Source organism: Anser cygnoides, chromosome 1 (assembly GCF_040182565.1).
Source record: "Anser cygnoides isolate HZ-2024a breed goose chromosome 1, Taihu_goose_T2T_genome, whole genome shotgun sequence".
NCBI lineage: Eukaryota > Metazoa > Chordata > Aves > Anseriformes > Anatidae > Anser > Anser cygnoides.
The window spans coordinates 32759058-32782024 of record NC_089873.1 but is presented as its reverse complement, the minus strand read 5'-3'; positions in this window follow the sequence as shown (position 1 = coordinate 32782024).

Sequence of the window (22967 nt, the reverse complement as noted above, 5' to 3'; positions counted from 1 at the left end):
TGTGGGATTTAATTAAGATGTTAGCAAAAACCTGCAAGTTTCCTGTGGGTATTTCTTATTTAATTTTTAGTTTCATTGAGACAGATCTTGCAGCTTAGAACATATTTTTGTAAGCCATAAAGAGACTAATTCAAAAATAGATGTTAGTTTATTAAAATTGAACTGAATATGGATCAAATTATCTAGACAAAATTTGACAGTCATACGCAGCACTTTATATCCATTTGCATTCTGATGTTTCCTTGCTTCGAATTTCTTTAAAAAGGATTGCTTAGGAGCTCATAATATGTCTCACTGGCATAATTCAGCCCCACATAGAGATACCTGAGCTACCCGTGAAAGAGCTAACTCGAGCTCTGGAAGCTGCATAGCTCTACTAGTTCAGAATCATATCTGAGTTAATTAGTCCTGGGGAGAAGAGAAATACATTAGCTTCAGTGGAGCGCATTGTAACATAGTGATACCCAAGCTACCTTCATTAGACATATCCTCAGGGGATATACTTCCAGTTGAAAAGTAGGAAACTATTAAAAAGACCCACAGCACTGCATGCATTGCACCACACCAAAGAGGAGGGCTCGCCTTTGCCCTCAGGGTGCATCCACACACATAGGTAGGAGGAAGACCACTTCCATGTGTAGAACTATAGCCCGTTACCAGACATACTCAAAACCTTACATTAATGTATCACTAATCCAGGCTTTGTCTGGACCTATCAAATAAACCACTGTGGAGAAAATTGAGAGCTGCCGGAGTCCCATTTCCTTGAGGACTGGTCACCATGTGGCATGTGGGGGCAAAAGGCTGTAGTGCAGAAGGCATGATGAGCTCCAGCCATGTGAGGACACAGCAATGGAACAAAGGCTGAGTGAAAACAAAAAGAGAGAAGTTAGAGAAATTTCATCCTTGTCCTGGAGAGTGAGGGGGAGCTTTAGAAGCTAAAGGACATGTCTCAGAACCCTATCAGAGCACACAGAGGACTATGTGTAAGTCTGAATATGACTCCTGCCTCTGGACAGTTCTTCTTCCCTCCCATCACTTGCCCAGCTTTCTAGCTTCTCTGTGCCTCTTCACTCAGTGTTTAGCGCCTGTCACCTTGCTGAGACTGAAGAGATCTTCTGCCTTCGAGGAAAACGCCGGTGGCGTCTGGCATGGCTTGCACTCCACACAGTGAGAGGAGCCTGGTGAATGGGATTTGAAACCTTGCTGTGATAAGCACTCAAGCTCCCTGCCAGAACCCCGCTTAATTTAGACAATTGAATACACCTACAGCAGTTAGTGCTTAAGGCTAAGATTTTCAAAAAAAGGTTTAAAGGAATTAAACACCCAACTGCCATATACTTTCTCAGTCTAAGTGCTTTTCTGGATCGGGGCCAAAGTGCTAATCAACTTGTAGTCCTGAGCTCGTAATGAGGAACTGAAATCCCAACTGCTCCAGTGTCCTACTTCCCTTATTTGACTTTGGCCAAGAGTGTACAATAGCATCTCTGGGTTTGGAATACTAATGCTTCGCAAGTGTTACTTTACATCTTTTTGGACAAGGTTTTTGTCTGATGTGCAGCACAGCCTGCAAAAATATATCCTCTAACATGTAGAATTCCAAAAAAATGTGGTAATATCTGTCTAACAAGACATCTGTCTAACATTAAGTCTGAAGAATTGGAACCATTCGTTTGATGAGCCATGTAACAAAGACAAAAATTCATTCTTAGCATATCAATGGGGAGCTTCATTTTTAATGAAATGTGAGATTTTAACCAAAAAATATGTCCACCAGCACATATAAGCCTCCAGGCAGCTTATAAAATGTTTATAAAAATAAAGCATAGACTCATTAGAAGACTTTGGGGGTAAAATGCAAATAACCTAAGATTTATATGCTGTTTAGCAATATACAGGTGCTCTCAATGAAAAGAACCAACAGAAAACTTGAGGGCATTTATGCAGACTATGTATTTCCTGCTGCACAATGGGTTGTTTGTCCTCATATTTAATTCACAAATAATTCGAGGCCACAAATAATTTGATTTTGCTAGAGAAATCACTAGGGCAATGCAAAGCAGTCTATCAGAGGTACTAGACACAGATTTCTAGAGGGCCTCCTCCACAGGTGAGCAAGCAACCAATAAATGTATGTAAGGACCCTCCACACCTATGTGGCAGAACTGAACTCTATGAAATCATGCCATCTTGGATGGGATTCAATGAAATAGATGGTCTGGGCAAAAATGTACTGAGAAAAATAAGTAAAACAAACACATAGTGTGTCAGAGGAGAAGATGCCAGTGCTGCAGTGTGTTGTCAAACTTGACAGAGTTTTTGCAGAGGTCAGAGCAAGCTGGCTGTGGATAACGGTACATCTGAGGGAGACGGAGCATCCCATAATTCATCTAGGTTGCTGGTAGATATGAGTATGACAGATGGGAACAGATGAAATTTGCCCACAAAATGGTATTATTGACAGGTGGAAGTGTCACTATTTTCTTCTTCAGAAAACACTTAAAAAGCCCACCCACAACCTATTCAGTTTTAGACACAAAGCTTAAAGGAAATAATTGGTGCTGTTTTACCATAATCACTGCATTACGCAAGTCACTTGAAGCTCTTTAGTTCAATGTAAAATTTCAAAACCAAATTCTCCTTTGAAGATTCACTGAGATTTTTTCTTCTTTCCTGTTAGTGTCAAATTTAGTATAATCTTTCTTGCTTCTCTCAGCTGGCTCAAAGCATATCTCTATTCAGCTGACCAGCTGTCACATAGCAATAGTTTCCATTGGAGACCTTACTAATTTGTCATTAGTTCTTTTGTTTATTCTATTAGCAAAATAAACGTAACTTGAACAGTAAAGATTAATTTTTATTAGTGGCTCAGAAAAAAAAAAAAGAAATCTTTATTTCAGACAATAATGAACCCAGGGCTATTTGCTTCTCAGTTGTTCAGTACATATTTAAATGCCTTACTTATGTGTCCCATTATAACTGGGAAACTAAAATGTGTCTGTTAGAAACTAAATAATGCTTATTTATGACTCACCTCTAGTTTTTGGTTTTTTTTTTTGCTTCCATTGTTCTCATTTTATTTAGTACAATTAAAATACAAAGGACAATGACTATCCGTAGCTTTCAGCACATTACCAATTATTTAAAATACAAGGCCAACACAACAGAGCTCACGCAAAACAAAATTAAATTAACTTAGCCAGCTAGTAATTCAAAGCAGTAAAATGTATCCTGTCCCATTCATTCCCTCAATTCTTCCCCCAAAGCCTTAGGAAATAGACAGTCTTTGTAATATGCTTTAAAGGTCAAAAGATTGTGTTTGAAACTTTTCCTCTCTTTTAAACTGAGGGGACTTGCACTTGCATCCCTCTGGTGGCACTAAGACTGGTAATGTCAGCAAAATCTGAAAGAAAAAATAAGGCAGAACTCAACGACACCAGACAAGAAAATCCAGACAAGAAGTCAAACAGTGGCCAAAAAACACAGGACACACATCTTACATGCTTGCAGAAAAATACCGTTACAGAAGCCCGGCCAGTTGATTGCTGGCTCAGCACAGCCGTGCACAAAAATGATGGAGACTGAGTAAGGCTCATTTAGTGGAAAATAAAATCAATGAGTAGGGGTACAGTCCTGTCAGTTGTCTTTTTTTTTTTTTTTTTTTTTGGTTGGTTGGTTGTGTTGTGTTTTGTGGGTTTTTTTTGCATTTTGGCCAGTGAAGAATAAAATAAAACACAGCCTCCCAAATTATCCATAAAAGAATTCAGAACTAAAACAAAACTGTTTGGTTTCCATTTTGAACCCTGTCAACTAAGAAAAAAAAAAAAAAATGTCATAAGGCTTCATTGTATGAAGTTTTTTCACATCAACTACAAAGCATTTCCACTTTGTTTTAGTAGCCTTTATGAAGAGGAAAGCGGTGGGCAAGACCAGGGGAGCTGTGAAGAAAGAGGCAAGACTGCAGCCTCGCTCCACTCGCGGTGCTGTCCCGGCGCAGGCACATGAGACTTGGCATACCAGTAGGGCACCTGGCTCCCAAACTACAGGATGTTCAGGGATGAGAATGCTTGTGTTGGTCCTGATGTCACCACTTCATTTTGCATGAAACAACTTAAAACACAACAGAGCAAGGCCAGGACTCCTAATGCCTTGCCTCTTCGGTGAACACCCAAAAGTCACAGGCTGTGGAGCCATCCTCTCTTGACCAGTTGTTTGTGAAATGAGCCTGTAGCAAGAGCAGAGATTTTCCGTGAACTCCTTCCTCACTGTTCCCAGTGATTTTGTTTGCATACATATCCCAAACCCCCTTTCTCTGGGGACATGGTGTTGGACTAGATTTTATGCTAGTCACTTTGAAGCAACCCATGTGCTACAGGCAGTACACACTGCAGAAATCCCTGGCCAAATGCATGGTGGTGGAGTCAATTTCCAGGCTGGCAGGACTGATGTGTTCAAATCTCCTCAGGCAGAAGCTGTAGCTGAAGTGGAGTCTTGCACAGAGTAGATGAACTTTCAGATGACTAGGTGACTGGGGAGGCTATCATCTCCACACACTCACACCTAGCCCTCAGGAAATACATTTTTACGCATCTACCCCTGAGGAGAGAAAAACCCAAACAGCTTAAACAACTCTGCAGATGTGTACTGAATTCAAGGATATTTTCAGGCCAACTAAAATTGTGTTTTTCAGTGAATAATCTATTTGTTGGAAATAAATGGCCTAACCCTAATGGAGAGCCAGCTCTTTTCCTGCTGCTGGAGTAAACAATTCCACTTTTTCCCTGGGGCAGGAATCACACCCACATGCTTCCAGGCTTCCTTCCTGAATTACCTCCTCAGACAGTGTCCATCTCTGATGAGAGGGGCCACACCTGAGAGTGGTATCTGTAAATATGCCAAGGAACACCCACTCCCCTTTTCACAGAGTGTCTCTTGTTGCACTCTGATCCCTAACAAGTGACCTGCCACGGTCTGTGCCAGCCTCAACCTACAGCCAGGGCTGCTAATAATGCTTTTCTACCAAATTCACACGACTGAAAGAAACCATGATCTCCTGGAAGCGTCTTTCAGGAGAAACACAAATCAGCTATCTTGACCACTTCTGCATGTTTATTTTTTAAGAGTGAAGATAGCAGCTTCAGGGGCCCAACCACACTCTAATTGCATTCTGCTTGTCTAAACCCTGCTGAAAGTTTCCTTCCTAAGTATCCTATTTCTTCAGGTTTTTTTTTTTTTTTTTTTTTTTTGCCTCACAGAATGTGCAGCTACTTCATTGTAAATAGGGATTCAGAGAATGAATAAATGTCCATGTCCTTTCCTATCCCCAAAGATATAGCAAGAACATTGTTTTGCTTGTGATACTGTGAAATCTTCAGGGAAAGCAAATAAAAGGAAAGAAACAGAGTGAGTCCTGTGGACACACTTTTCAGAAAATCTCCCTATTTGTGCTACCGAGATGTGAGATTAGCAACACGTATTCTCCTTGATAACAGCTGAGAAGCAGTGGAGAAAACAGAGACCAGACTGTCCTCGCAGGGCCATGCGTGTAACTCACAGCAAACCTCAGAGGAGTTGTACTGATAACGTCAGAGTCTCATCGTGTCATAGCAAGTCAGCCCTAACCCATCATCCAGGACAGGTAGAGAGATTTGTGCTGCACATCACTCAGCATATGGGTTTTCAGTGGGGAAAGAAAGAGTTTAGCTCTTCTCTGAAGTCAGTTTACATTCATTGCTCTTTTAATTAAAGCAGGGTGCCATTTTCCCAGACTGAAGTGGATTAGAAATACAATGGCTTCAGTGAAAGCTGAGAATAACTTCTCTGTGATGCATTAGGAGGATGACAGAAGAATGAAAGGTTTAGTAGGCCTGCTTCTTAGAATTTGTTTACACATCCAAGAATAAAATGTTAAAACAGATTTAAAAGTCTATTGCCCGATATAAAATTATGTTCCCCAAAGCTTTTTTACCACAATGTCAGTTAACCAAATAATGTATGACTTCCCAGCCTTGGATGTAGAAAAGAAATGAAAAATCTGTAAGTTCTCAAAATGGACATTTACCGTAAGGCTGTGACTACAGCTTTGGAAGGGAGTTTATTATTATTATTATTATTTTATTACAACAAAGAACAGCATTGAAATAGTGTTCCTTTCCCATAGAAAATAGCACTGTCTGGGCTTCACACTCAGTTTAATAATATCTGTAGCAACATCTACAGCAAAGTATAGCCAAAGTTAAGACAACTTGTTGTAAAAGAAAAGTCAATTAAATGTTTAATTTGGCACTTGTAACTAAATTAAATGCCATGGCTATGCTTCAATGAAATATAGACAGGAATTGGCTCAGAATACCTACAGTTAAACAGCCACCTTTGCCAGGTTTAGTGACTCAGTATTACTTGTTTCCTGGCTAAGATTAACTTCTGATTTTATGGATTTTTTGTTGTTGTTGTTTTGTTTTTCCACTGTAATCAGCACAGATAAACAGTTTCAAGGAAATAATCATTTAGACCCTCCTTGGACAAAATGACCACATAAGAAAACATGCATTTTTCTACAGGGAGGACTGAGTCCCTGCTAACATAGCTGTGGTGTAAGGAATAACATTTAAAATAATGGATAACTATATTCAGAAAAATATGTGGGAAATTAAGGACATCCAGAGGTTTAATATTTTCTTTCTATACTTCAACTTCATCTCCTACTCCTCTGTGAAGGATGTGGGCAGCACTAGGGAGCTGCAAAAAGATTAATTCTAATCACTCCTCTCTTGTACAAGCTTAGATGTGTTTCTACACCAGCGTTTTCTGATGGTCAGGAAACAGATTCTTCAGGACAGCTTCCTTTTGCCGACCAGCAGGAAATAATAGAATATTTTTATTGCTGCTATGTTAAAATTTGACTGAGGGGTTCTAAGAATGCAGCCAGATCAGAACAATTTCTTTCACCCTTCTTTCCAATGGTTTTATTTCTAACTTTACTGTGATGTGACTAGAAAGTCATTTTAATAACCTGTTAAAAGATCACTAAGGCTACAACTACAGACAGTTTCGTGCTGAATACAGATTTTCTGACAGTCAAAGTCAGAATAGCTGCCTGGAAAAATTTTCCACCATATCATTCCTAAGAGGTTCAAGTCCTGCCCATTAGTGCCTTCACTTGGAGGGAGCCTGGCTGACCTTAGCCCAGGACGTGCCCAGAAAGAAAGGTGTGTTTCTAACAAGAAGATATCTGGTTAGTTATCACTTTAAAATATTAAAATATCTCAGTCTCTCAGGTTTACAGCAGACATTGAACTGCTATTCCCACAGTGAAGGACTATTAACACTGCTTACTCCATGACCAATAGCATGAAATATTCATATCAGGTTATTTCCCTCCAGGGACATGATTACTTGCATTAAGGCACGTGACAGAGAGAAAACTGAGTGGATGTCCATTCATTATCATTTGAAAGCAGATTTGAATTTGCTAGTACAAATATTTCTGTTTGGCTTAAACTCAGTTTCAGCATAAGGCCTCAGCTTTCCTCCTTACCTATGGCCTTCTTTTCCTGCACAGGGTACTACATCTCCATTTCACCAGCAAAGGTCTCATGACATGGTCTAGCCTTCCTGACAGACAGTGAAAGCCTTCTTTTACATATCCATAGCTCCTCTCCCTCTCTAAACTAGGTAGATCTTTGCTTACATCACCCTGGCCTTTTCTTTAGCTTGGCTAGGGAAGGGGCTGCCATACTCTCCGAGTCCTCACACAAGAGGTCTCAGATTGTGAAAGTGCCTTGTATAGCTCAAGTCCGTTTCTTCTCTTGCTTACTCTGTGCTCTGGCTCCTAGTAGGTACCATTGCTACCATCATCCTCTGCCAGCACAGCACAGCCACAAGATGCCCTCACGCCCATGAGCACCATCTCAGTAAGGAAAAAGTAAGTGTTCTATTCCAAAAGTACTTTATTTATTTTATTTTTTTTTGGTGTACATTTTAATTCAGTTCAATATATACTGAGGAGTTTGAAAGTGAGATGTCTGGCTTGGAGCAGGTCAAGACTTCTAACCCTATGCTCCCTTGATATTCGTTGAGAGAAAAGGCAACTTCTGGTGGTGAATCATTGCATGTGAAGAGAGGCATCTAAAACAAGTCAAAGAAATTGCTTTCCCTCCTCCATCTCAGGAACCAAAGGTGACTGGTTCAGACCTTGCAGAATAGCTTGGAAATATCTTTATTTTTTTTTTTTTAGGGAAATCCTCTGTGATTTTTCTGCATCACAGAAAGCAGACAAGAGTGACTATTGTGCAAGGTTGAGGGTAGGTGTAATTGCAGCTGTCCTGGGTGTGCTCACACACTGCACGTTTCTGGAAATGAGCCTGGCAGTAGCCCCAGGTGATGAGGTGGCATCGTGGCATCCTTACTGACTGCCACTGGCCTACGAAGGCTGAGTGGTGAGCCCACATCACCCCCCTGCAGAGCCCTAACTGCACATGGATATAGTGTGATGAGCTCTGTCCCCTTCCTTTAGCATTTATCTCCACGGAAATCTGACATGTACATGCAAAATTTTCTGCAGGTTGAGGGTCTGGCCAGGAATATATTGCTAGGCATGAATGTAATGAGAAGCAACATCACCTCACTAATTAACCCGTGGTAAGTAGAGCTCTATCGGTATCCCATGTTCATGGCCCCAGTGTTCACTAAGCTGCTGGAGACTGCTGTCAGCAGTGCATCTGTGCATATTGCATTATTCACCTGCCCCGGAGAGGAGAACTGCTAATTGTCCTTTTGCTCAGAATAAAGCAAACTCTAAAAAAAGAAAAGGCAATGGACCAAGACTGGAAATTTACACAGGCTCTGCATACCCTTAAAATTCATTAAAATAAAGAAATATTTAAAGAATTACCATTTCTAAATTGCCATCACTTCCAGAATACAAAATCTTAACATTCTGTAACAGTCTGATTTTTGCATTTTCCTATTTCTGCCTAACAGAAGTCTGTACTATAAGAAATGGTGGTGTGCTCTTAACAGTAGACACAGTTTCAGTCTTTGGATCTGTATTAATCCTTCAAGTTTCTCTCTCACGGTTTATTATGTCATCCAGATTTCACTCTGAACCATCTACTCTTTTCCATATGTTCTTAGCAGGAAATGTGCATGAATTTAGAAACACAGCAAGACATACGATATTCAATAGTAAGAACATTTTAAAGAGACACAAAAGAAAAAATCCAAATGAAAGTTCTAGCTGGCTTCCAGCCTCACTCGGCCAAACAAGATATCCAATATTCCTTAATTTGAAACTTTTAGTTACAGTAAAAAACACTTTGCTTTTCCTTTATTTAGCTACATCTGAGATTACACCGTGGGTACAGATGTTGGGAGTGTTGCTTTACGTTTACTCACATCTAAGCTTTATATTAATATTTAGAATGATGTGGGGTTTGTTTTATTTTGTTTTGTTTGGCTTTTTTTGTTGTTGTTTTTGAGTTTTGTGCAGACAAAATTACACAAGGCTTTAAAGGGAAGTCTTTGTATTTTGAGATTCAGTAAATGTAGAGATATGTGAGGTGCCACAGCTTGTTTTATGAATTACGTTACAGATGTATATATCAAGTAACATGATGTAACTGTCTAAAAAACCTAAATGTTATACACATGTCACATCAACAAGAAAACTGCAAACGATGTACAGGTAATTGTCTGAACCTGGAAAAATGTTTCCCAGATATTTTTCCCATTAAGAGTGAACTAAATAAACTACCACAGACCTTGAGCTTTCCTCCCCTGTGACCCTGTGTGTAGGAAGATGATGGAAGAATATGAAAAAAAAGAGTTTGCTACTGCAGAAAAGCAAGAGGAAAACCCTGCCTCCAGAGCCTTGTGTGTCCATGAAGCAGGGGTGAAGGCAAAGGAGAGGGCAATGGGAAAAGCAGAAAGGACAGGCCATGAGGCTTACATAAGCCAGATTCACACCCCAAGTCAACCAGGAATGTTCCATAATTCTGTTTAGTCCCGTAAAGCTTGGCAAAAAGACAGTTTATTTGATATCCTTTCCCATTAAAAAAAAAAAAAAAAAAAAAAGGCAACCTTTGCAACAGGAAGTTACAATTTTTAGGGGAAAAAAAAGTGTCCGTTCCATTTATTTATTACCACTTAGCAGAAATGTCTTATTTTACACCCTTCTTCTCCAGGATGACCAATCTTTAATATAAAACCCTTCCTAAAATGTCAGTTCAGGGAAATGGTGTTAGCAACGACTCTCTGTCTTTGCTTGGTGGTGATGGGGCTTCAGACAGGCAACCTGTAGTCTTCTGAATCAGACAATTTTCCCCAGGGTCTCTGTGGGATCTGCAGTCTGGATAGAGCAGGAAGGCTGGGGCAGGAGATAGCAATGGATCTTCTGTGTTCTGTCCTCTACCTCAAAGAATTGAAGTGGGATTAGTTTGTGTTGCTTCACAAAAAGATTTATCATGGACATTAATGGTGCTACAGCCCTCCTGAAGTAGGGCCGAATGTTCGAGTAGATGTCAGCAGATGTGTCAGGCATCGCACCACATTTGCTCCCCAGTCCTGGCTCTGACCCACATCTTATCATCAGTATGAGATCCACAGTTCCACCTCCCCCACTGTGTTATACAGTCACAGAAAATACCAAAGGCTGAACACTTTTAGGGCTTGCTAGGATCACTGGAGACAAAACTTAACTACTTCAGCTGGAGCAAGATCTTCCTTTTAAAATTACTCACAGAACGATTTTTGTTTCAAGACCATAAGCAGATAGTATTTATGATCAAGATCATCAGTTCCCAAACTGCCTTCTGCAGACGGTTCTTTGTGGAGAAAACTCAATGGCAGGCAGCCGATCCACAGTCCCTTGTCACCAATACATTGCTGCAACACGGTGACTTGGGCTCCAGGAGAGATTTTATAAAGACTTTTCCACCAGCTTTCTTTCCTATCCGAAATCAGTTTGAGCCTCAAAGGGGTGAGTCTACGTTAGCAGCAAATCAGAACCATATTTGATATCATACTCAGCAATATTCTTTTTCTCTTATTAAATAAGCTTTGTATTCCAGGGAAGGTGGGTGTCATGATCTCACGTACATGCCTGTACAAAAGCTCAATGCAAGCTCAAGCTGGAAGCTCCCATGCTGAAAAGTTCTTTGGATGGTGGTATGTAGAAAATTCTATTTTTTTCTGATGATATTATTTGGTATTGTAATTGTGTAGTATATGTGTACCAGGCCTGTAATTTTAAGCTACCCATAGGCTAACATGGCAAGTCAGTACATGTATAAATCAATGGCTGTGACAGGTGTGGGCCACTGTAACAAATCTTCTATACTTTAAATTAGTCATAAATACGTGCCTTTCACTAAGCAGCCTCTCACTCTCATAAAAAACAAGGTGACCATAGAAATCAGTTGCAATTTAATTTGCTGTTTTAAAATGAAAGACACGTGGACCCAGCTTCCATTAGTGAATTCACCATATAGTCCACATTTTTTATTTTATTAAAAGAAATAAAGGTTCGCATCTCAGGGATGCTATGTCCATTGTTAAATGCTTTAGTTGGCTTTTTTGCCTTTTATTTTTCTTTTTTTTTTCCCCTACATTTGCACATGGAGAATAGAAAGTTCAAATATTGCTTTTTTTGCATATGTCCTGGCAAGGCTGCCAAACAGAAAACACCCCCAAGTTCGGCCAGTGCTCCATTCCTCCATTCCTTGGGGAGTTCCTGTTTCATGTGTTTTTAATTTTAAGTTCTGCCTCCTTGAATGCTATTTCCTCTCTTTTGGTTTTCACCAAGGTCAAAGAAATCTTTAGCAAATAAAAAATGTGAACATCCAGTCATCTACTGGAAATGTGCCCGTCCAGTGTCTAAATAATAGGTTAACAGGTTCACAGAGCAGTCCTATATACACTGAGTGCAGCACAGCAAAAACCTTCATCTGAGCACTTCATCACAGCTAAATAGAGAATACTTATCAAATGAAGGCTCTTTTATCTTGATTATGAACTGCAGAGAAATCAGTGTCGCAGAAATCAAAACTCTGACAGAAAAGACTCAACAGTCTGGGGTAGAGGACAGAACACAGACATTCCCTGCTGGCCTTCACCGGTCTGCATTGGGTCAGAGCAAAAATGGTGGCAAGCAGTTGGAAAGCCCAGCTACTGAAAATATGTCTCGTATTTTGATAATGCTATCTAAAAAACATGAGAATTAAGTTTCCATAGAACCTATTCAATATGTTCAGGGGGATGCACAGTGAAAATTACCTATAATAATAATAATAATAATAAAACATTATTTAATAATAAAATTTACTAACTGCAGACAGATGTGTTGCTGAAGCTGCCTGAAAATCAAAACAGTCACTAGCTAACAGGACTTGTTACAGGTGATGATATGGGATATATTATTAATGGGGATCATTTGCCACAGAAGAGACAAATAAGTATTTGGGGATTGGGCTAGTCAAGTGATTAACAGCTACTGATATTTCTTATCAATATGGGCTTAGTTTTTCATCAAAAGTAGAATTCAAGCTCACGCTAATCTTTGGATGATTCCCCTCCATTAACTGATGAGGTTCTGTTGTAACAGCATATTTAAGCTGACAAATGGCTGTTGCAGATGTATTGCTCTTCTGGTTAGAAATCTCTTTTCCAGTTGAAGTACTCTTTGTCACAAAGTGACACTCGTACTTACCTTTGGTGGAGACACCCACCTGATACATTTGAGGACGTTTGTATTCTCCACATGCACATCACATAGTGTTATCTGGTGATCCAAGAGTCCATTCCCAGGTCTTTTTTCAAAGCTTCCTGCTTGGGGAAAATTATGAGTCCTGAAGTGCCTGACCCCATCTTTTGTGTTACTCAAATTCATCCCATTTCTATTATTCCAGTACTAAAGCTCATCCAGTTCTTCCTGTATACTGTCCTCCTCCACATTCACACTACATATTGCATTATCAGAAAATTTCATGAACACAGTTCTACTATTTCTGCCAAAGTTGTTAAAAATGTTAAATTGGATTAGTCCCTAGACACATCTTGGAAGAGCTCCACTAGTAACTTCCTTTCAGTTTGGTATTTCTCCTTTCAACATGATCTTTCATTTTTTTCCACCTCACAATTCTTCCACTAATCCAAATTTTCTCCAACTTAACGAGCAATTTCCTATGCAGCTCTGTGTTAAAAGCTTTCCTGGTAACTAGGTTGCATTTCATTCTCTTACTAATAAAAGAGGTTGCCAGGTTATTCTGACATGATCTACCTTTATTACCGTGAGTGGCATTTAATTTCATTTTCATCTTCATATCCATACCTGTTTTTCCTCCAATGTGCGTTTTGAAACTCCACATATTCTCGAAGTCAGACTAGTCAGACTAGTTGCTGAGACATTTTCTCCTTTTTACTTAAGTTAGATCCAGTGCTCACTTTCTCAGGGAAGAGCTATCACCTCTGATAGACACATTCAAAATCTTTGTTAGCAGACTTGCAGTTTCTTAAGCCAGTTCTTTCATAGTTCCTCTACGATGTGCCTCCACTGCAAGCTGACTCAGTCACATTAATCTCTTTAGAGTTTTGTGTCCACCTTAGATGTGGTTAATTCCATTTCCATTCTCATATTCCCATTAGCAACACAGCCTTGTTTGACATCATCATCCCTGTTGAAAACTGAGCCAAAGTATTCATCTTGGGGCCATATCTGTATTATCCTTAACTTCAGCACCATGTTTGCTGCACAGTGGTTATAAATCATCATCTTTTTGTTTGTCTGGCTAAAATAATCTCTATTTGATTTAGCTGTGTTTGAAAAATCCAACTTAGTTTGTCTTTTTGCAATTCTCATTTTACCCATACACTTCCTGACCTCTAAGACTTGGTTGTGTAAGCTGAACATTAGTCTTTTTCCATTCTTTTTAGGATGTCTATTTGTTCCTAATAAGTTGTTTTTGATCTATGTAATCATCCAGTTAGGCCTAGATCCCTCCTTTTGATTTCAATGTAAGCCTGTAAGAAATGTTATACCATCGTCATCCAGAAATTCCACCTCTGTTTTACATTCAAGTCTATGAGTTTCCCAGTTCAGCAAACTACATTTTTAGAAACAGAAAACAGTAGGTTCAATTTAAAGTAGAACTACCTGTATTTATATTTGCATTTAATTTAAAATTAATCAAGTCAAGGTCTCTTAATACAAGGTTTCTGGTACAACCAGTTCTCTGATGTCCAAAAGAGTCATCCAAACTGCATCTAATTGAGTGATCTGTATCTGATTTAGAGATTATTTAGTGAAAAAGACTGTCAGCTATGCTGAAGGTTAAAAAACTCCAGTAGTAAGACATTTCTTGGTAAAATTTCTAACTCTATTAGTAATGCAGAGATTTCTATTCAGTAATGCAGATTTCTTTCTGAGTTGGTGTAAGTCTGTGATACTCTGCTGAAACCAGTTGAACTACACAAATTTGAGCAGACTCTTTGTCATGACAAACCAGATCAGACACATGACAAGCACAGCACACTGCTTTAAACTACAGAGCTTGCTGAACTGCCTCATTCTCTGCAAGCTTTCACATCCCAGAAAGACTTTTTATGGCACCATTTATAAGACTTATCCCCTGGAGCATCAAATGAGGACACTCCTATCACTCCTGCTGCCATTGAAAAGCATCCCAAGTAATTTATTGTCTTTCATTTGCTTGCAAAAAAAGCAAGGATGTTTCATTAAGTAGGTGGGAGAAGCTGAAGGCCCTTTTCACACTCACATGTTTTCTCTTTGCTGCTGTTTGTAGAGGTTCAGTGAAAGAGACTCAGAGGGTGTACGAATAAAGACAAGACTTGAGAAATGCCACTTTAAATTGTTTGAAATCAAAGGTTTTGGTAGCTCATAAAGAGGAAACTATGCTTTTTCCCTAGGACTGCAAATATAAGGAATCACCCTCATGTACAAATATATTCAATGTGCATGTGTAACTATCATTAACATGCCTTACCCTTGTGGATTATGAGAATAGGCCATTTTTGTTTATGTTCACAGAGAACTTAAATAATGATAAACAAAACAAAAAAAAAAGATTCTCATAATAAACCCACATATTTGTAAGTTGAAATAAAATTATCCAGTGAGGATGTCAGGAAACCCGTACTCCATTCAAACTGACCAATTTAATGCTTGCAGTAAGCATACTTCCAGACTAGCATCTGGAAATATTAAATGAGCAAGTGAGCAGAGATAGACATAGACACACTTATACTCTGGGAAATAATTAAATTTGGAACAAGAAAACGTTTGTGGACCAGATCATCAGCTGGTATAAATCAGCATAGCTCTACTCATTCCAAAAAAGCAATGCCAGTTTATGCTAGAGTTAAAGTGCTAGCTGGCTCCTGTAGCTTTCCTTTGTGATTAATTTCAGCACAATCATTGCTGGAACATGCTTTTGGACCAAGCTTCCTGAAGCATTACTTTTACAGATCTCTTGCGTGCTCTTGGACTGCTGCCTGTAGCACACCCTTCCGTATTAGGTCTGCTTTTCTGCAACAGAAAGCTCAAGGCTTGTTTTCTTTTTTTCATTTTTTTAACGTTTTGTTAAAAACCAAAGCAGTTGTGTTTTTTTTTTTCCTCAACAGTAATTTTATGCACATCATCCTTGACTCTTCTCTTTGAAGTTGATGGAAACTGACTTTTTTATTCTTTGTTATTCTTTCCTTAGACTCTCCTTAAGATGGCAAGTGTATCTTCCACTCCTTGTGCACCCCAAGCTCTCACTAAGTTTAGGAGGAGAAGTCTCACCTCACAGTAGCACAGAAGTGGTGATCTGTGTGATGGCTGCCTGTGTGGTTTTGCCCTGGCTGGCACCTGCCCGCATGAAGCCCTGGAAATGCCCTGGCATTCAAGGCTGCTGCAGCACAGGCCAACACATTAAGTGCTCCTGCACCCTTCTTTTTGCAAACCAGCCGTGAAGCTCCACTCCGTGCAGTCACAGATGGCACAGTTTCTTTTCCATGTGTCGACTATGGGAAATTATATAAAATTCTGCCTGTTCATTCATACTCTGCAATTAAGCATGCTTTGAAAACACACTGACACTTGTCAATTAGTTTATTACAGTCTGTGCTGCTCTTCCACTTCTTCCCCAGCTTTCTCCTCCCCACTGACAGCCATAATCCATGAAGAAGCTAAGAAATTTAGGGAAATTATGTGTATGAGGTCATTTTTTTCAAGGCCTTGGTAGCTCTTACAATATTCTCCAGCAGCATCCCTCAGAAGTGGCAGGCATTGCTCCTTCAGTAAGGAGGGCTCACAAAAGAGCTCAGGGCTGCAGCCCACTATTAGATAACAACAGCTCGGTTCTCCTTCGCAGACTGCAGACAGTTTATATTCTCCATTACAGGGATAAGCACAAGGCTGTACAGCCTACAAGTGCTCAAAGACACCAGGGATTTGCTAACAGCCTTTAAGTGTTGGCAGAGACTCATTTCCATCAGGGCACTGGAACATGTGCAGATATGTGCAGTCTTCTGCTTCTGAGAAACTGAGCTGCTGTGATGTTGGGGGGCGGTGCATGAAGAAACCAGCCAAAAGGGGACTTACCACACATCACCTACCAGCAGCACAAGACCACCACAATGTTCAGCATGGAGAAAGACATACAAAATTGCCTTTACAGTATTATCCATGTGCCCTGTGTGGCAGTAACTCTTTTTCTGGGTGCCATGGTTTGGATTTCCAGGTCCTCATTTGCAGAAGTATGGTTTTGAAATCTCCATACTTGGAGATATTCTAGATTTGGCCAGATATGACCCTGAAAGACCTTCTCTGATTTCAAAGTTGGATATAACTTGTAAAATTGGTCCTGCTTTGAGCAGGGGGGTGGATCAGATTGTGCCTTCTAACCAGAATTATTCTCAGACTGCAGCTGCCACTGCAGTCACTAGGAGCTCTGCCTCAAACAGATATGTCCTTCAAAAAATCATAGATTTTCTCCTCAGCACCCAAAATTATTTGTAACTTTTAAAAATATTATGTTTAAGCACTACCTGTAAAATGGGGCAAGTAATACCAATATAGCTAACAGTTAGGGGTTAAAGATGGCTTATGAATCATTCAAGTATTATTTGTATAAGCATTAGAAAAGAGTGACAAAATTAGTAAAATAGTACCCAGACCAAAGCTTAGATAATGTGAAGGGACAGATATCTTCATGGAATCACGAGGTTTAAGAGAAAGACTGAAAACTCATTCATTAAGCCGTGTCTGTTTTGTGTTTTCCCCTTGAAGCATGGCTTCTTGTGGGAAGGTAGTATGTATTCGGATAATTAAAATCTTTAGCAAACTTTAACTTTTTATTTTGCAATTATCACCAGTCACCTTTGGAAACTATGGATTTGGCAGGCTATTCTTCCCTACCACATATAATTTTACATCAAAGTTGAGATAGCCCTTTTTTGGTATTGCAAGCATTTGGTCAAAGTTACACGTTAAGGTTATGAACATGGAGGTCTGGAAGCCTACAATTACAGCAGATGCCTTGAGTCTGAGTCACAGCCAGTGACTAGTATTGACAAGATACTATGAGAGCAGAAAACAGCGTTATGGAGGACATACGCACACATGCATCTCGGTGAAATCTACTTCACTCAGCAATTAATCAGATTAAGAAGCCTATTGAAGTAACCGAGATTTCATTTAACACGTTTCTCATGGGTAACTCCTAGCTGTGATACCAGAAACAAGCCTTTGAGACTAACTGTAGAAAGAATTCCTATTACGAGTTTTGCTTGAAGCTGAAAAACAAAAATGCAGTGAGAACAAGGGAATGAGAGCCTAATAAAAACATCTCTCTGCCTCTCTCTCTGCAATGCCATGCTGAGAAGCAACGCTTGCTTTGCCGACATGCAGAAATCTTTGTGCCTGACAGATAGAACAGGAGATAAAAAGGATACAAAGCATCTGGCTTTCCAATATATATGTGGGATGATGATTTAAATTACAAAGTTTGAAGAATTTGGCACTTAGCAAACTTGAACCTTGCCCAGTTTTTTTTTTTTTCCCCTCAATAATAAGTTTAGAAAACATGAAAAAAGGGAATATTTTCCCTTGTAACAGAGCATATAAACAACATCTGCACTTTCGAAAAAGTTCAAAACACCTTCAGAATGAAAGGTTTTCTCTTTGAACAGGGAAGAAACACTTCCAGCGTGCTTCAGTGGAGGGAAATTCTCGCAGAGATTGAGCTGTCTGGTCCCATTGTAAGGCTGCTGGCAGCGACCCTGCGGTGGGATTGACATTGCAATAATTACCAGGCCCATGGGCCCTTTGACCCTGCTCCACCACGAGACGTACTGGCATCAGATCTGAGGATCACTGGCATTATCTCAGCACCGAAGACCTGAAGGCAAGTTGTCACCTGAACTGCAGGTAAAGTGAAACATTTCATTGCAGTAATAAAATGCACATTTCTCTGGTATTCAGACTGTCTGGAAGATAACTCTTTAATAGATTACAAGCTTCATTGCTAATATTTGCCCTTAACAAACATGACTACAGAAAAGACAGACTTTCTGAGCTATGTTGGTTTGCTAATATTCATAATACTGGTAATATTTTAGTAATAGAAATATATTATCTGATAGGGATTTTGATCGTTATTAGTAGACAGTGATCTTCACTCTTATTTACACCTCTTCAGTAGAATGAAGTGCATCGATATGGCATTATAGCACATAGTCCACAGCAGTGCTGGAGCCTACAGATAGGTGTGATCCACATTAATTTCCCTGGCTTCTAACGTAAGGATGAAGCAGTGCATCACAGTTAAATCAGCCATCATTTTTTAGCAGCTAGTCCTTTCAGATGCTGTATTTCAGTTCACTTAATTTGTAACTGTGGTGCAGCAGTCTGCAGCCATTGAGAACTGGTGTGATCAGTTCAGTTCCAATTGCTTAAGGCTGTCATAGTTTGCGCACTAGAAAGTTAAGGACTCATTCCTTTCACTATGATCACTATCTAATTGATTCATTCCTGTCTTGCTTGATTGCATTGCCATTTTAGCTCAAAATCAGAGGTAATAGCTGAGAAGATGGGAGCCATCATACAAATTTTTAACAGCAACAGTTCCTGTGGTTATCAACCTTGACTACAAAACAGTGGCTGGAAAAGCCATAGGACTGCATACTGCCCATCACGAACAAGAAGAGCTGCTGAATTTGACATCCTCTCACTCCAAACACTGCAATAGGAGATCAGACACTTGAAGTCCCAAGACAAATCATTTGTAAACAATGGGCAACAATTAAAGGAAAACTTTTAGCTCAATCTAAATATAATCCTTGAATCCAGGTGGCATTTAAACCAATATTTGGCCTTGACAATTATTCCCACAGAGTGATTGTGCAAGCATTAGAGATTTTAACAATGTTTACATAAACAACATGAAATGCAAGATAAAGAGCTTGATAATTACATACCAATTTTAAAGATACAAGTGAATTGTTTAAATTTTTCAAATCAAAGTAGTAATGGATTGCAGCTTTATATGTAGTCAAAATAAAGATTTGTGGAATATGATTTTTTTATGGCTTGTAGTTCTATTTTTAAATATTTTTTAAAATAAAACATCCCATGATTAGCCCTTTCAATTACTGCATCATATAGGTTTTTTTTCAGACTCTAATTATATCTTAGATTAAAATTCAAAACACCTGCTCTTGTGGATCGCACTAATTTCAGCCTTGAGTATTTTGATACAAAGAGCTATAATCAGTGAGAACCAGATGATTTCCTATTCTCTGTACCACACCTTCTCAGCTGAGTACTGCTGGAGATCTCTATTTCCTTCTTATTTTTTTGTGTTATGATTTTTACATATTTGATTTAAAGATGTATTTTTAATGCTGAAAGATGTAGTATTTTTACTTTTACTTAAGTCAGATTATGGCAGATATTAGGTTTAAAATAACAGTAATTTTGATTTTAAATAGCAGTTGAATAGTGTAGCTCTCTTCTGTTAGTTTCCCTTTCCATTTCAGTGTAGCTAATATAAATACTTTGTTCCTGGCTTGTAAGAGAACTGCTCTTTAAAAACCCTGTAATTTGAGTTCAGGGATTTAAATAGGAACACATACATACTCAAAAGATATTTTTTGATGTGCTTGGCTCTCTGTTATTATTCATGCACTTCTCTATGCTTTAGGGGTGTGATCCAAAGTCCATGGAGTCAATGGGAAGATGTGCAGATTTTTCTGGACTTTGGGTCAGGCTTTAAATATCACGTATAAAGAAAAGGAGATAGTTTTTTGTCCACATATATTGCATCACAGAAAATAAGGGTATCTTTAGCATCTTGCTAAAACACCCCTGTATTTACTTTTTGATGAGCATCAGATGAGATCTGCCTCTTTGCAGTTACGCTGGTGTTAAGCCAACAGGACAACACTAATGCCCATTCGATGGCAAAGAGCCATGGTTGGGCGCTGAATCAGGCACTCCAGAGCAATTTGGTTGCTCTGAATTTTACACAATGATCAGGTTTCAGATAACTCTGTCTGCTGGGGTTGTGGTGGTGGCCTGGCAGGTCTGCATCAGAGCTGTTTATTTTGCTCTCCCCCATGCTGTGCTGTAACTGGCCAGCCTGCCCTGTTACAATGGGCAGGTTTCTTAAGGCCCATGAAAAGCCACCTGGCTCTTGCTCCAGAGTACATTAACGTAATGAAAATAGATTTTATGGCATGTCACTTCAGAGCTAGAACAATCCTTTTAGAAATTCGATGTTTTTATACCCTCTGTTTCTCTCCGTGAGTAATTAGCTGTGAATGTATTTATAGATGGTTTTCCTTCCCTTTTCTATGTCACGTATTAGAGTGGTAAGAAAGGTGAATTCTTTGTGGAAAAACTCAAGCCCTCCACATGATAAAATGGCATGTGTTGTTGGCATGTGCCAAGCTCTTCTAGTTTTCCCTAAATGCTGTATGAGTTTTGTGCCTGAGTCCTGAACAGTGAGCTTTCCATCACCCACAGCCAAAATTTCAGGTTTAAGAAAACTGATAATATGAGCCAGAGATATCCAGTAGCTTCCCACACACCTTCCCTGAACAGGCAAGAAGCATGGGGGAGCTGTGTGGAAGCACCTGAGACACCTCTGCAGCATCTTTCTTCCCCTTCAGACTTTGGGAGCAACTCGCTGTAACATCAAGGTCACACAGCACTGTGCCCCAGGTAATAAGCTGGTCTTATGAAGGGTAAGTTTGGGTCTAGTATTAGTTTGGTTTTCTCTTGTCCAGAATTTCTAGTCTTGAAAGTACCTTGGGATGATTGAAGCTGGCTGTGTACCTCCCTGCCAGACTGCGGACTCCTGCAGAGCAAAGCCCGACAGCCACCAGCACCAAGAAAGCTTCATACCCATGAGGAGAAAAGCAATTAAGACCAATGGCACTAGGAGCAGAACAAGTGATGCAAGTTTTGTGCATAAGAGCCAGGGCCTTGGTTCATAAAGTCTCACTTCACTGCATGGTAAGCACATGAAACTCAATGTCTGCCTAAAGGAGCTGAAGTGCTGAGTCAAGCCTGCTGAGATTTAAACCCATGGTTCCAGAGAGTCTAAGTGTCTCAAACATGGTGCTTGCACCAGTAAGCCACCTCTTCAGCTTTATTTAGCTGCTGCTATCAAAAGAAACCACATGTTGCAAATCTATTTATTATGGCTTCATTAAATGTGAAAGTCTTTTTTAAAGCAGGACACAAAACCTTATGATACTGAAACTGATTTAACTTTTTTTTTGCTACAGAGCACACACATTATTCACTGTTGCTTTAAAAAAATATTGTAGAAATTAAAACGCAACTGAAGTTTTTCGCTTGAAATTTACTGCAGATATGAAAGCCTTCCTACCACCTAATAAGTGGAAACATTAGTAAGTTAAAAAGATAATGACATAAATGTTATTCAAAGGAATAAATAAATCAAACCTGTGCACAGGCAGTAAGTGTCTTCTGTCTGACAGGAGTCCTCAGAGAGCAATACTATGGCATTTTCCAGAATTAAATTGCATTATTATAAGAGCTTTAAATTAAGCTCCTAACCATGACCTTTAAACGCGGTGATTGCCATTATGCCTGCTGAGGAGGTTGTGGAGGGTTTGGAAACCCTGTGCAAGATTGATGGGTTTTAATACATAATCAAGTACAGGTTCATTTAGCACAGCTGTTGAACAGAGGGCCTAACACTGGGTTATCACAGGGAGTGCCCTCTCTTCTCTTCCAGAGAAATCAGTGTTAGCAGTGGGAGGCAGGGCTTGTTAATGCTGGGGAAAACAATGCGGTCTCTTCCCGGTGGGGCTGGGAGAGGACGCGGAGTTTAACAGCAAAGCATCTCCTTCAGAAAGTGCCCAGAAATAAAATGTTCCCCAGTGCTCACGCAGAACTGTGCGTCGACAGAAGAAAACAACGGGTGCCTAGTGTCTGTCTGAAAATATTTCTGTGGCTGCAACTCAAATAACAAATTATCCCAAATGCAGTTGAAGATAATAAGCCAAAAATTCAGAGGAACTGTGTGTACTTAGACCAGGTAAAACCTCATACAGTGCATGCTTAAAAACACATATTGAAAAATCAGTATATTCCTTAAGTGCACAGAGGTAAAAATAAATATATTTTTTCTTGCTATCCAGAACTTTCTACCAAAAATACTGTGAACAAATTCTGTTCTCATATGTAGCTACTGAGATGTATCTGCCGTATACCTACCTTTTATGCTATTTAACTATGTTTCAATGAAACACTTCTGAAAAAAAATAAAACAAGACCCTGATACACTGTATGGTTATGAAGTCCCAGCTCTGATAATGTACTAAGGCCCATCCTGAAGTCTCACTGTAGAAACCAAGGCCTTGGTTCAGTGCAGGAAACAGGGATCTTACAGGAGCTGACTTGTCTCATGAAGTCCCTCATCTCCTACCTGGCT